We start from the raw sequence: 15,544 nt of genomic DNA on the forward strand, positions 1-15,544 counted from the left end.
TTGATGAGTGAGTATTCTTATTTTCATGGCAATGTAGTTATTTGCATAAGTTCAATAAGAATCTGTTCTCCTTACAGTAGGACACAATTGGAAACACTGGTTATATTACCCAGGCTTTGATTGGAATGTCATATTTGAGAAAAACATGTATAGACTCAGATATGACCATACAGCTTTGGAGGAACAAAGGTTGACTTTATGGAATAAAGCCATTTGGAAATATTGGCCTTGTACCTTGTTTACAGGGTTCCCAGAAACCTGACCAGATGAGTAAAGAAGGTCACTTCCCTGGTAGGCACAAGGAACCTCAGGATATCTGAGGGAACCTCAAGATAAGAGAGGAATTCACTCTAATCTGTAGGTATTTCAGGCAGAATCTGATGACAAGTCCTTGGCTTAGCTTTCCTGACCTCAAGTGTCCTTTAAAGTTCAATCTGAGATTCCTTATAAAAACTTCCAACAAAGCAGATTTAAAAGAGCTTAAATGATCAATTGTTATTCTTGCTATACTTATGTAAATAATCGGGCCAAGTTTACTGAAACTAGACATTTTGCATACCAATGAGTCTTAATTTGGCTATCTTTGGTAAAAACGAGGGTGATTTTAGAGAGAAAGATTGTTTCAATAGAAACTATAACACGCATTTGTGGATGTTAGATTCTGGTTCTGTTAACTGTCTTTGAGGTTTCTGTTTTCTATCTGCAAACTGAAGGTGGACAACTTGATGTAAACTAGAGAGAACACCATGATAGCCCATGTTTAGCCAATCTTCATGGCTGTTGCTGTATAAGCTACTCAGAAAGTTTAACTGAGTGCTGATGACATCATCAGAGACATTTCCAGCTCCAGAGAAAACTTCCACACTGACATCTGGAAATCTTCTTGACTGGCTGTCCCCTGGGCTGAGAAATTGACTTATAATTTGCTCCAACCATCAACCTTGTTTTCTTTCTGTTTCTCTGGAAATGCTTTTTGTTAAATACCTGGTTACTTGCTTATACAATATACGCATAACTTTGGGAGACCCTTCCTACATTCTAGAGATGACCCAAAAGTCCCAAAGAGAACTTGAATTAAGGAACTAGACACTATCAGATATTCCTTTGCACTCTCTTTGTAGTGGAGACTGAGTCCTATTAAAATCCTGGAAACACAAGCACCCAGATCAACTTCATTGCCACTGCCAAACAAGAAAGCCACGAGAATGGGAACCATGCCATAGGAGAACATCACAACCAGGATCACCCAAACCTTGGCTGGCCTCAGTCTAGACACTGACTTCTCTGAATGGACAGGTGAGCCCCTGATAGACCTCAAGTAGCTGCGCAGAAGATGGTCTCCTAAAGATAAGTCACGAATGACTCCCGGGTTCTTACCTTATTTGTGGGACTATTAGATATCAGCCTATTTAGCTACATCAGGTTTCACTCGAGGTTCCAGCACCTAACCTTGAGTGGTTTACAGCCCTCTTCTCCTGGATTCCCCAAGGTCCATCATCTGGGGGGGTGGGTACTAAAATTTGGGCCGTGTGTTTTGCTAACATGTGTGGTTGTCTATGTAATTATAAAACGTGGACTTAAGAGTCATTCTGAAGCCAGTGATCAGAGTACTAAAATATTAGTCATGCACAACATACCTCGCTCTCCCCGATATGGTACCCAGAATATTTTGAAAAATAAAGGTAGAATGATTTCATTCCTCTGACCTCGAACTTCGCCCTTTCACAGCAGGAAGCAGCTAGAGTGGTTTTCACCCCCATTCCCCAAGATTGAGGAATGATCAAAAGAGAGAGGGGGTTGAAACTGAGGATGAAGGAGTTAAAATTTCCCTGGATTGGGGTCAAACTGTGCCTTGTACCCACAAGGTTAATGTGGGAGACAAAATAACCAAAGTTCCTTTCTTTGTTTTTTGGGGGGGGACGGTGGTGAGGAAGACTGACCCTGAGCTAACATCTGTTGCCAATCTTCCTCTTTTTTTTTTTTTCTCCCCAAAGCCCCAGTACATAGTTGTATATCCTAGTCGTAGGTCCTTCTAGTTCTTCTATGTGAGACGCCACCACAGCATGGCTCGATGAGTAGTGTGTAGGTCCACGTCCAGGATCCAAACCGGTGAACCCTGGGCCGCTGAAGCAGAGTGCGTGAAATTAACCACTCTGCCACGGGGCCGGCCCCCCAAATAACCGAAGTTTCTGAGCTCGCCTTGCAGAACAACAGGAGGACTGCTGATAAGAGAGGAACATGCTGAAAGCCCCCCGCCTGACTCAGGGTCTTGCAGGAACCTTGAGAAGCTAAAATGACTGATTGTAAAGTTTGGACGTCACAGACTAAAACTCCGCTGCATGCAACACAGAACATCCTGCCAGGCTGTGTAGAGGACTCTGAGAACTTTAGCCCAAGCCCACATGCTCCCACTCGCCTACCTAAAACCCTTGCTTGTAGCTTTTTAGGGAGTTCAGGATTACCACATTAGCTGCCTGTTCTCCTTGTTCAGCTCTTTGAAATAGAATTCCCACTCTCTTCCACTATACCCGGTGTCAGAGATTGGTTTGCTGTGTGATGGGTGAGCGAAATCACTTCAGGCTTGATGTCAATGGTGCAGGTTGGGGTGTGTTGCTAATTTTTGTAATCTCTTCAGGAAGGGTTTGTAGTAGTTTACAATCAACTGTATTGTAAAAATACCAGTTTTCCCTGAATTCATCCATCGATTCAATACAATACCAATCAAAGTCTAAGCAGGTTCCTTTGTGGAAATTTACAGGCTGAGTTTTAAATGTGTATGTAAATGCAAAGAGCCAAGAACAGTAATATTAAAGAAAAACAAAGCTGGAGTGCTTACTGTGCCAGATAAAAAGCTATTATAAAAGTATAATTATTGGGGCTGGCCCGGTGGTGCAGTGGTTAAGTTCACACATTCTGCTTCAGCAGTCCGGGGTTTGCCAGTTCAGATCCCAGATGCAGACATGGCACCACTTGGCAAGCCATGCTGTGGTAGGCGCCCCACATGTAAACTAGAGGAAGATGGGTATGGATGTTAACTCAGGGCCAGTCTTCCTCAGCAAAAAGAGGAGGATTGGCAGTAGTTAGCTCAGGGCTAAACTTCCTCAAAAAAAAACCCCTATAATTATCAAAACTGTGTGGTAGGTGCACATGAATAGACAGAGCAATGCAACAGAACACAGAAACCAGAAACATCCACCTGTGGACGGTCGTGTCGCGTGACTTGTGACAAAAGTGACACCACAGTGCACTGGGGAAAGGATGGTCTTTTCAATACATGCTGTTGGGCCACCTGGATATCCACAGAGAAAAAATAATCCTTGATGCCTACTTCATATGATACACAAAAGTCAATTCTGTAGGGATCATAGATCAAAATGTGAAAGGCATAAAAATAACACTTTTAGGAAAAAACATAGAAAAGGATCATGATAACTCTGAGCTGGGTGATATTTGTTAAACAAGACATAAAAAGGACTGGCCATAAAGAAAAAGTTGGACATCCTGGAATACAATGAAATTAAGAACTTCCGTTCCTCAAGACACCAGTAAGAGAAAGAAAAGTCAAATCCCAGACTAGGAGAAGCCGTTTGCAACACATTGCTCTGACAGAGAACTCTGGTTCAGCATATGCAAAGGGCTCCTGTGAATCAATAAGAGGATGGCAGACAGCCCAACAGAGAAGGATAAATCACCAACGAGGATGATATCGAAATGGCCACAGGACACCTGAAAAGATGCTGACCTTCATCACACATCAGGAAAATACTAATTAAAATCACGAGGAGAAGGCACCACACACCCACCAGAATGGCTGCAATAAAAACCCAGACATGCTAAGTGCTGCCAAAGGTGTAACACTCTCAGCCTCGGGGAAGGTACTGGAGGACACTCGCCCTGGTAGCGATTATTAAGCTCAACATTCAATGCCCTAGGAGCCAGCAATTCTGCCTCTGTGTGGACATTCACAGAAACCTATCACACGTTCAAAAGTCACGCACCTGCACGTTCACTGCAGTGCTATGAATAAAACTCAAAATGCCCCAAATGCCACCAATCGTAGGACTGGTAAGAAAAAATGCACAGGATGAAACACGCAACAGCAACGAGAAGAAATGAAGCAGAGTCACATACAACAACCTGATAAACCTCACACGACAAATCTCACGATGCTGAGAGAAAGGGGCCGGGCCAGGGTACATGCTGCGCGATCCCATTTATATAAAGTCCCCAAACAGGGAAACTCAATCCACAGTCAGGACAGGGCTTACCCTTTGGGGCTAGTGACTGGACGGGGGAGACAGTGGGGTGTCTGGGGGGCTGGTTATGTTCCGACTCCTGTTCATTCTGTGAGAGTTCATCGAACGGTACACCTTGGATTTGTACTCTTTGCTTTACGTGTGCTGTGTTTCAGTGAAAAGTTTTCAGAACCCAGATTGTGACCAGGAACCAGGCAAGGAAAGGGTTACTGAGAATCTGACCCAGCGGCTGGCCCCATGGTGCAGTGGTTAAGTCTGGTGCGCTCCACTTTGGTGGCCCAACGTCGCAGGCTTGGAACTCGGGTGTGGACCTACACCACTCATCAAGCCATGCTGTGGCAGTGACACACATACAAAATAGAGGAAGACTGGCATAGATGTTAGCTCAGGGCCAATCTTCCTCAAGAAAAAAAAAGAGGAAGATTGGTAACAGATGTTAGCTCAGGGTGAATCTTCCTCAGCAAAAAAAAAAAAATAAATAAATAAATAAAATTCCCTATGTCAATTACTTCCATAAATCTAAATAGTCCCTTAAAGGTAAAGGCTTGAAAGGGAAACAGCCTAAAATTGAGGAGGATTTTATGTCACAATCTATAAATTAAGCTATCGTTGTGAAGCCCAGTAGTTAAAACAGAGCAAAAATGGTGAAATCACCCACGTTTGCCTCCCTAGCAGTGTCTATACCCACAGGTGTGTTTTTGCCAAGTGACCAACAATTCTGAAATATTTCATGACAAATAAATGTGATTTGCAAAGGAAAAAATAATAAAAAGAGCGAATGAGGGCCGGCCCGGTGGCGCAGCGGTTAAGTTCGCACATTCCGCTTTGGCGGCCCAGGGTTTGCCGATTTGGATCCCAGGTGCGGGCATGGCACCACTTGGCACGCCATGCTGTGGTAGGCGTCTCACGTATAAAGTAGAGGAAGATGGGCATGGATGTTAGCTCAGGGCCAGTCTTCCTCAGCAAAAAGAGGAGGATTGGCAGCAGATGTTAGCTCAGGGCTAATCTTCCTCAAAAAAAAAAAAAAGAATTGTATACTATTAAGAAACTGAGAAGGCAAGTCACAGACTGGGAGAAAATATTTGCAAATCATATATCTGATCAAGGACTTGTATACAGAATATATAAAGAGCTCTTAAGAGTCAACAATAGGAAGATAAACAATGCAATTAAAATGGGGTAAAGCTTTGAAGAGACGTTTCTCCAAAGAAGCCATATGGATGGCCAATAAGCACAGGAAAAGATGCTCAACACATTAGTCATCAGAGACCTACAAATGAAAACCACTGGGTGGTACCACATTACCCCCTCTAGAATACCCACGATCAACACAACGCACAGCCCCAACGGCCTCCAAGGTTTCAGAGCAAAAGGCGCTCTCGGGTACCAAGGGTGGAAATGCGGAACGGCGCAGACACTTTGGAAAACAGTTGGCAGTTTCTTAAAAAGTTAAAATATAAATTTATCACACGACCCGACAATTCCACCCAAGAGAAACAATGTCCACACTCTCGTGCACAAAGTTCCAGCAGTTTTAGTCACAACAGCCAAAAAGTGGAAACAACCCAGATGTCCATCAATTGGTGAATGGATAAATGAAATCCAGTCTGTTTATACAATGGAGTATTATTAATACATAAAAAGGAATGAGGTGCTGATCCAGGCCACCACACGGATGAACCTTGAAAACATGCCCAGTGAAAGAAGCCAGACACAGACGGCCACACAGTGTAAGATTCCTTTTATATGAAATTCCAAGAATACGGAAACCTGTAGAGACAGAAAGTAGATTAGTGGCTGCCAGGGGATGGAGGGAAGAAGGAAGGAATGGGGGGTGATGCTAATGGACATGAAGGATCTTCTTAGAGCGATGGAAGTGTTGTAAAATTGGATGGTGGTCATAGCTGCACAACTACGTAACTTTATTAACAATAATCAAATTGCCCACTTAAAGCAGGCGAACTGGGGGCCGGCCTGGTGGTGCAGCGGTTAAGTGTACACATTCGGCGGCCCAGGGTTCGCTGGTTCGGATCCTGGGTGTGGACATGGCACCACTTGGCAAGCCATGCTGTGGTAGGCGTCCCACATAGAAAGTAGAGGAAGATGGGCACAGATGTTAGCTCAGGGCCAGTCTTCCTCAGTAAAAAGAGGGGGATTGGCAGATGTTAGCTCAGGGCTAATCTTCCTCAAAAAAAAAGCAGGCGAACTTTATGGCATGTAGATTACACCTCAATAAAGCTGTTTAAACAGACAAAATACCAAAATTGCAGAGTCCCTCCAGCTGAAATTGGCAACTGCTGTCATGAGCAGGGGTGGAGAGCCCTGGTGGGACCCCGCCACACAGCAGTGACCTCGGGAATGAATGCTTGTATTGGTGGGGTGTTTGCTTTTGCAAAATCTAAACCCCTCTCTTGGTTTGGGGATGAGCCATTGCTGTCAGCGAGGAATGGCATGTAACAGCCAGAGCTGGCATGCTGGCCGCATGATGTCACTGGGGACCCAGGCTCCTTCTCTTTCAGTCTTATCTTCCCTATTATGGGGCTTTTAGCCACATGCATAAAAGATGCCTGCTGTCCTCTGGTCATCACATCCCCCTTCCAAGCAGGAGGCAAGGACCGGGTCAGAGGGGGGCGGTTAGAAAGTGTGTGCATCTGATCTGCCCCTTTTTATGAAGAAACCACTGGATTTCATGAACACCCCACAGAGTAGATTTCCCTGCACGTCACGTGGGCACCCTTCCCTGCAGGGGAGTCTGGGAAATCACACATTCTGGGCTGGCTGCATGGCCATGCCTAAGCAAGTTGGGTTCTGCTCATGGAGAGTGGCGACTTGGCAAGGAACGAGAGAACTGCCAGAGGGAGCGCTTCTGGCAGGACCTCACCTCTCTCTACAGCCACCAAAAGACGCTTTGCTGCTCTCCTGCCCTAGCAACCGGCTCTCAGGCTTGTGGTCTAGCCTTGATCATCTCGCTCCCTCTCTATACCTGAAATCTTGAGCAAGGCTTGAAGGTCGCAAGGAGCACCTAGGAGTCATGCAGGAGTGGGGATGGCAGGTCCAGGGCAGACGTGGGGGTGGTGCCCATGGTCCTGGCAGCCCTCTGGCCTCAGGAGTCCATCAGTGCCTCATGGTCGCCACAACCTAGACTAGACTCCACGCTGCGAAGTGTCTGCCCAGCCAGGGACTACATTTCCCAGCATCCCTTGCAGCTAGGCGTGGCCCCGACCTTGAGTCCTCGCAAGGTCAATTGAGCTGAAGGGACTCAGGCCACTTTCAGTCCTGGTCCGGAAAACCTGTGCTGTGCTCCTTCATGCTCTCCACCTGCCTCTGGCTGGAGTGGAGACCACCCCAGGGTGACCCTGAAATTCACAAGCTGAGGATGGGGCTGCATCAGCCTGAGTCCCTGAATGACTGCCTGGAGGAGGGGGGCTGCCCAGCCAGATGATTCCCCAGCTCAGACTGTTGTACAAGCAAGAAGTAAACCCCCGTTCCAGGCGCCATTACTCGTTTTGTGTCTCTTGGTGACAGCACTGGACTCCCAGACTATACACCTCCAAGATTCCTGCCGATTTTCTTAGCCTTGGCTTCCAGTGAGCTACTTGATATCCTTCCAGTACATTCTTTTTCCGTTTCAGTTGGCCCAGAATGGTCTCTGCAGAATGCCATCTTCACAGACGATGACGAAATGTAACAAAATCCTCTGCACTCGGCGCCTTCCTGAGTGTTTCACGTGTATTAACTGCTTCATTGTCATGATAGCCCCACAAAGGAAGTTCTGTCATGAGGCACAGAGACGGCCAGTGACTTACTCCAGCTCGCCCGACCGTATGAAGTGGATCTAGGGCGTGAATCCAGGAATTTGGGGCTCAGAGTCCATGCTCTTCTCCATGACGCTCCGCTGCCCTCCGGACAGATACTCTAGGCATAAAAAGGACCGCACGTGACATGTGTGTTCACACGGCACCACAGTCACGCGCCACATAACGATGTTTGAGTCAGTGACAGACTGCCTATGTGACAGTGGGCACATCAGATTAGTACCATAGAGCCTGGGTGCGGAGTGGGCTATACCGTCTGGGTTTGTGTAAGTATGCTTTGTGATGTTTGCACGACGGTGAAATCACCTAATGACACATCTCTCAGAACGTGTCCCCGTCATTACGTGGTGCATGCCTGTATTTGCAGTGGCCCAAAGGTGGAGCCAACCCAAATGTCCATCCACAGATAGATAGGTAAACAAACTGTGGTCGATCCATACGATGGAATATTATTCATCCATAAAAGGCATGCAGTACTGACACAGGCTACAAAGTGGATGAACCTCGAAAACACTGTTTCGTGAAAGAAGCTGGACACAAAAGGCCACAAATTGTGTGATTCTATCTATCTGAAACATCTAGAATAGGTAAATCCATAGACACAGAACTCAGCCTGGTGGTTGCCAGGGGCCGGAAGTGGGAGGGAGGGATGGGGAGTGACCACTTCACGGGGAAAGAGCTTTATTTGGGGAGTGATGAAAATGTGTTGGAACCAGACGGAGGGGATGGTTGTACCACACTGTGAATTCTAAATTCCACTCGATTGTTCACTATAAAATAGTCAATTTCATGTTTTGTGAATTTCACATCAATACAAAAAAAACCTGCAAGACCACACACAAGACCGGGAAATGCAGAGAGGCCTCGCATGGAACTGGGGGTGGTGGGGGGAGGCGGGGTGGCCACCTCGGGAGACAGGGCAGGGCCAGCCCTATGATCGTCCCGGCCACAGCTTCTGCCTCTCCCACTCCCTGAGCTCCATTCCCTACAAGAAGCCAAAGAGAAAACAAGCGTGGAGGGGTGGTGGGGTCTCCTCCACGGGCCCTGCGCCCCCGCCTTGCGCTCTGCAGTGAGAGAGCCGCTCAGTGCTTGCGTCGGGGAGGGGAGAGTGGGGAGGGGCTGGAGGAAACCTGGGGAGAGATGGGAAGTGTTCACTGTCTTCAGTGTGGTGGTGGCTTCACGGGTGCACACACATGTCAAAACATCAAATTAAACACTTTATGTACACGCCTTATATCGTGTGTCACTTACATCTCCAGAAAGCTTTCAAAAAATAAACCGAGATAAGCGAACAGAGAAAAAGGACCGAAAGAGCGTGTGACAGGAGAAAGGGGACAAGGTGGGTCGTGTGGGGCTGGGAATTGCCGCTTTTTATTATAAGCCTCACAGAATGGTTTCAATCTTTAAACTGAGTCTGAAAGTAAACATTTACTGTAATTACACACGCTCGCATGCAGAGACACAATATTCGCGGGACGTGAGTGTTATGATCTTGGAGCTTCGTCCTGTTTCTGCATATCACGGGTCTGGTCTGTCCCAGCCTCTGCCCCTCCGCGCTCCGTGAGCTGCCCGGCCTGTGCGGGTTCAGCCTGTTCTCTCCCACCCGGTTCCCCGTCCTAGTTCCTCCCCCAATCACACTGCTTTCTCTGCAGCCTGCTCAGTCCATGCTCCACACCAGGGAGTGATCGTTCGAGAAAACACAGATGCACCGAAGCCAACACCCTCTCCTGCAGAAAACCCTGCAGTGGCTTGCTCCACTTGCTCCCAGAAAAAGTCCTGACTCCTAAAATGGCCACAAAGCCAGATGCAGCCTACCTACCCCACTGCTGGTTCTCTGGCAGTTTCCGAATGAACCTCACTGGATGCTCAGACCCCTTGGCTCTCTCTCACCCCTGGGCCTTTGCACATGCCATTCCCTCTGCCTGTAACGCTCATTCTTCTCCACACTCACTATGACTTTTCAGGTCCTGGATCAGATGCCTCCTCTTCTGGGAAGCCCCTCCTGACCACCCAGGCTGGGTCTGTCACTCTCCACTCGGGCTCCCCCATCCCAGCTCAAACCACTCTGTGTCGTCACTATCTGGGGATGGTCTGTCTCCCTCATGCGCTGGGAGAGTCCCAGGAAGGCAGGGCCAGGAATGTCTTGGTCACCACTGTGTTCCCAGCACCATCTAGCACAGGGCCGGGCACAGAACAGGTGCTTGGGGAATATTCACTAAAAACATAAATAAATAAATGAAAACCAATCAATCAATGCATAAATAACCTACTGACTAATTACAAAAGGGCAAAGGGCACTTGACAGTGGACAGACCCAGTGGTCACCACCGAAACCAGGGATCAAACTCAGCGTCACCATAATGGGACAAACGGACACCATGTCCTGATGGAGCTGTCACGGGAGAGACACAGAGTCACCCACTGAGTTTTCCTGTTGGAAATGTTCACTCTGAGTCTAATCATGAGCGCAGAGTGTGGGTCATTTTCTACAGGGCAAGTGAGCCGGGAGTTTTCAAAAATCCAAAATCATAAAAATCCAAAAACGCTAGAAGGAACCGTCTTAGATTTGAAAAAATTAAAGAAGAATGCCCACAAAATAGAAGGCGTGGGCCGTGACTGGATCCCGGACACGGGGGGAAAAAGAAATCTACAAACGACATTTTGACATTGTGGGAGACATTTGAAAACAAGCAGTTTCTTGGGTGACATGATGGAATTATTCATAATTTTCTTAGTGTATAGTGGTTTTGGATTCTGTGGAAGAAGGTCCTTATTCTTAGAAGACACACATTTTTAAAAATTATTTATTTATTTACTTTTCAGGAAGATTAACCCTGAGCTAACATCTGCTGCCAATCCTCCTCTTTTTGCTGAGGAAGACTGGTCCTGTGCTAACATCTGTGCCCATCTTCCTCTACTTTCTATGTGGGACGCCTACCACAGCATGGCTTGCCAAGGGGTGCCACATCTGCATCCGGGATCTGAACCGGCGAATACCGGACCGCTGAGAAGTGGAACATGCGCACTTAACCGCTGCGCCACTGGGCCGGCCCAGAAGACACACACTTAAATTTTCAAGGATGATGCGCCATGGCATCTGCAAATTACTTTCAAGTGACTCAGCAAAAAAAAATCTGTGTATGCAGAGAGACATAGATATAGCTGTAAACTGCTATGGACTAAATGTTTGTGAGCCCCCCGACCCCTATGTGGAAGCCCTGACCCGGAGCCTGATGATATTTGGAAGTGGGGCCCGTGGGAGGGAATTAGGTTTGGATGAGGTCCTGGGGGCCGGAGCCCCCATGATGGGACTAGTGTCCTTACAAGAAGGGGAGGAGACAGCAGGGCTTCCTCTCTCTCTTTGCCAGGTGAGGACGCAGTCTGCGAGCCAGGAAGAGAGCCCTCACCAGGAACCAAACCTGCCAGCACCGTGATCGTGGACTTGCAGCCCCCAGAACTGTGAGAAGATAGATGTCTGTTTAAGCCCCCCGTCTACGGTATTCCGTTATAGCAGCTGGATCTGAGCTACAGACGTGGGTACAGACGTAGATGTAGGCATGTGAAGGGCACACAGGGCACGGTGTGCACCAGCGGGGGAATCCAGCGCGGGCATTTGGCTGTTCGTTATATATGTCTTTCCATTTTTCTGTAGGTTTGAAACTTTTCCAAATAAAATGTTGGGGAAAACTAAAATACAAACAATTTAAGAATATACAAAGGAAATACACCACAATGTAAGTGGGGATTCATTTCTGGGAGGGGGGTTTGGCGGTGGTCTATGATTTTTAAATTTTCCCCTATGAACACTGATGACTTGTTTGGTTACATCCAAGAGGACAATTCAGAAGGTACACAGGGTCAGAGCCAGCAGCGTCACTTCCAGGAACTGTTCTTAAGAAACTGACGATTTAGCTCAGAGCCTGAGGACGCCCCTCTGCCCAGCCTGGCTCTTTGGGGAGGTTCTTTCCTTCTAATCGCCAAGGGTGGCCTGATGGTGCCCTCCAGGACAAGTGGAGGCTGTGCTGCTGTTTGGCGAGTGACATGTCCATCTTCTTAGCTTAAACCTCAAGACTCATGGGAAAGGAGAGGGGCGGGGGGCAACCTCTGAGGTGCCTTGTACACTGGCTCCTGGGGGAACCCCGTAGGATTGAGCGCCAGGTACCTCAGAAGTAACCTGCTCACTAACATTCCTTGTAAAGACGTCCTTTCCTTCCTCGTCTCGCTTCCCTCCAGAAGAACACCTGTACCTCCCCCTCAGTCAAGGAATAGCATTCATTCACTCTCCCTCTAATTACCTTCTGAAGTGGGGAACAGGGGCCCATATTTGCAACAAGAAAAAGTGGGGCCAGCCTGGGGGCGCAGCGGTTAAGTGCGATGTTCCGCTTCAGCGGCCCGGGGTTCACTGGTTGGGATCCCGGGGCGGACATGGCAGCGCTTGGCACGCCATGCTGTGGCAGTGTCCCACATATAAAGTAGAGGAAGATGGGCACAGATGTTAGCTCAGGGCCAGTCTTCCTCAGCAAAAAGAGGAGGATTTGGCAGAAGTTAGCTCAGGGCTAATCTTCCTCAAAAGAAACCAAAAACAAACAACAAAAGGTGACCTGGTTGTCTAAGGGGGACAGAGTTTCTGTTCGGGATGAGGAAAAAGTTCTGGAAATAGATGGTGCTGATGGCTGCACAACATTGTGAATGTACTTAATGCCACTGTAATGCACCCTTGAAAATAGTTAAAATGATCAGTTTTGTGTTATATATATCTTGCTACAGTTTAAAGAGAAAAGGTAATTGCTCATGAGAAATTAGTTTAGTTTCTGCTTGTTTCACCCGCAACGGGTCAACACCAGCTGGGTGTACTGGCGGACAGCTCTGACGGTGATCACCCAGCGTCAGGGCAGACCCCACAAGACAGACCCCCGCTCCAGACACCAGCCAGAAGTGGGATTCCCAGGCCACCTCACTTCTGAGGGACGGGCTACAAATTCGGGGCCTCCTACAACCCCCTCAGGTTCGATAATTCGCTAGAACGACTCACAGAATTCCCTGAAGACATTATACTTATAATTACAGTTTTATTATAAAAGACACACCCTGACCGGTGAGCCCTCTCTCTTCTACTTTTCTAAGCAGGCTCCTAATGTGATGTGACATTGGTTTCGGTCCTTGCAGGAGCCCCAGGCCAGGCAGGCGCAGCGAGGGGGTGAGGAATGACAGGCATGTGGGGAAGGAAGCAAGAGGAGGTGAAACCAGGCCCAGATCCAGGGCCGAGGACTTGAATGCGAGGAAGATGACGCTATGATTCACCTGGGACACTGTGAGGCAAGAATAGAAGGGTGGGGACCAGCGTCTCCTCGCTTCTGAAGCTCGCCGGCCTGCCCCCGCGGTGGACGCGGTTTGCCTCTTGAAGGATGCTGACCTCATGCCTGCGCAGCCCAATCTGCTCTCCGTCGGGTGGGATAGGAGGGTGTCGCTCCCCACACCCTCAGTCCCCCTGCCCAGCATCAACTTAATCATTTTGGCCAGTCTGCTGAGCGGACAGGGCCATCTCGCTGTGCCATCCTCTTTCTGTAACCTGAGTGAGCCCGAGCATCATTTTGCAGGACCGCTGGCTATATGCACTTCTTGGCTGTGACCTGGGCGCCCAAGGTGACTGGCTGGTAACCCTGCCCACAAGGTCAGGAGCCGACTGAGGGCCTGAGAGCCCTAACCCTAACCCACCCCCCGGGCCAGGAAGCAGGCGGATGAGAAAGGAGGCAGCCCTCCGGAAAGGGGGCAGGAGGCTCTGGACGGAGATGAACTGGACATCGGACACAGGCGCTGGGGAGAAGATGCAGAATGCAGGGAGACGCAAATCCAAACCACGAGGAGATCGCACTTCACACCCACTGGGACGGCTATAACCAAAGTCAGGTCGCAAGTGTTGGCGAGGATGTGCCGAAATCGGCACTCTCCTACGGTGCTGGTGGGAAGGGAAAACGGCGCAGTCAGTGTCCAGAACAGGCAGATCTGGAGAGACAGGAAGGAGCCTGGGGGGTGTCCGTGGCTGCGGATGTGGGGAGGTTGGGAGGAAGTGGGGAGTGACTGCTAATGGATTCGGGGTTTCCATTTAGGGTGACGACGATGTTCTAGAATTGATTGTGGTGATGACTGCACAGGCCTGCAAATATTCTTAAAACCATTGAATTGTCACTTTGAATGGACTGCATGATATGTGAATTCCATCTTAGTAAAGGTATTTAAGACAAAACAAAAGATGAATGGATGCCAGGGCTGGCCAGGCCTCACGCAGAGCTGTCTGGCCCCAGGCGAGGTGCCAGGGGTGACATAGGAGAGGTGGGGACTCTGTGGCAGCATGGCCCTGGACCCCTAGGACCCCAAGCGGAACTGAACCCCTTCCACTACCCCACACAGAGGTGCTGCCAAAGCCAGGGGAAGTTCATCATCCCCCCGGACCCCCAGAAGACAGAGGCTGCAGGCTGCAGGCTGCAGCACACACACCAGGAAACTCGAGGTGGGTCCTGGCCCCGCTGGCAGCTTCCCCTTCTCATCCTTCTGCTTTCTGGGGGCCGCGGAGACCCCCTTCTTTCTCCCTCCTTCGTAGGAGCGCCGTGCTCTGCGGAGGGGCTTGTCTGCTACTGGACATGGGGTCTGTGCCAATGACTGAGCGGTGTCCCAGCTTCCCACTGTGTGATCTTGGACAAGTGTCCTGCCCTTTCTGGGCCCAGTCTATCTGTCACTAGGTGAGGGGTATGCACAAGAACTTCTCAGCCAGACAGAGTGTCTGGGGCTTTCCTGGTCCCTTTCCACAGCTCTCAGTGACAGGACTGGGGGGAGCGCCGCTCTGCAAGTCACCAGGGGCAGCCCCTCTTCTGTTCTGCCCTCCTCCTAGGGCCTTCCAGGCCCCACATCCCCATTTGTGTGTGATGGGAAGTCCTCTGGGTGTCCCAGGAGAACTTCCAACTGGCCACATATGCGGGTGTGGGGGTGGGGGCAAAGAAAAGAGGCTCATCTCCTGGTTGTTGGTGGAAACCACCTGAGGGTCAGGGCATGGGAGTGGCACCTGCCGCCCCCTTCAAGGTCTCTCAGAGCCATTGCCAAGGGCCAAGGAAGCCGCGTCTCTGAATCTGGGTTGGGGGAGGGGCTGGTGGCAACCTGGGCGTTTGGGTTTCTCTTTTCTGTTACAGAATAAAATGACAACGGATGCCTAGATTTGGGCGCCGTCTCGTGCAAAGGCGTCCTTGATGGAACAGCGTGCTACCGAAGGGCTACGGCGCGATCTGGCTTTGATGACAAGCCAATAGTCCTAAGAAGGCGCTAGAAATTGGGGTCTTTCTTCTTTTCCTCCCGGCTGATTATATTGTAAATGAGCGGATGTTACAGAAGCAGAAGAGAGCAAGAGCGATGTCTTTTCTGAGAAGGGGAACCCGCGTGGGCACCAAAGGGGAGCTCCGCGGGCGGTGCGCCCCACGCCCCGAG

The 15,544-nt window shown here is 49.2% G+C and overlaps 1 protein-coding gene across 1 annotated transcript in view; it reads right to left on the reverse strand.

Annotated features, from left to right (window-relative positions):
• OPA3 (outer mitochondrial membrane lipid metabolism regulator OPA3) overlaps positions 1-15,544 on the reverse strand; it is an 89,933-nt gene that overhangs the window by 12,281 nt on the left and 62,108 nt on the right. The window lies entirely within an intron of this gene.

This window comes from Equus caballus, chromosome 10 (genome assembly GCF_041296265.1).
Source record: "Equus caballus isolate H_3958 breed thoroughbred chromosome 10, TB-T2T, whole genome shotgun sequence".
NCBI classification, from domain to species: domain Eukaryota; kingdom Metazoa; phylum Chordata; class Mammalia; order Perissodactyla; family Equidae; genus Equus; species Equus caballus.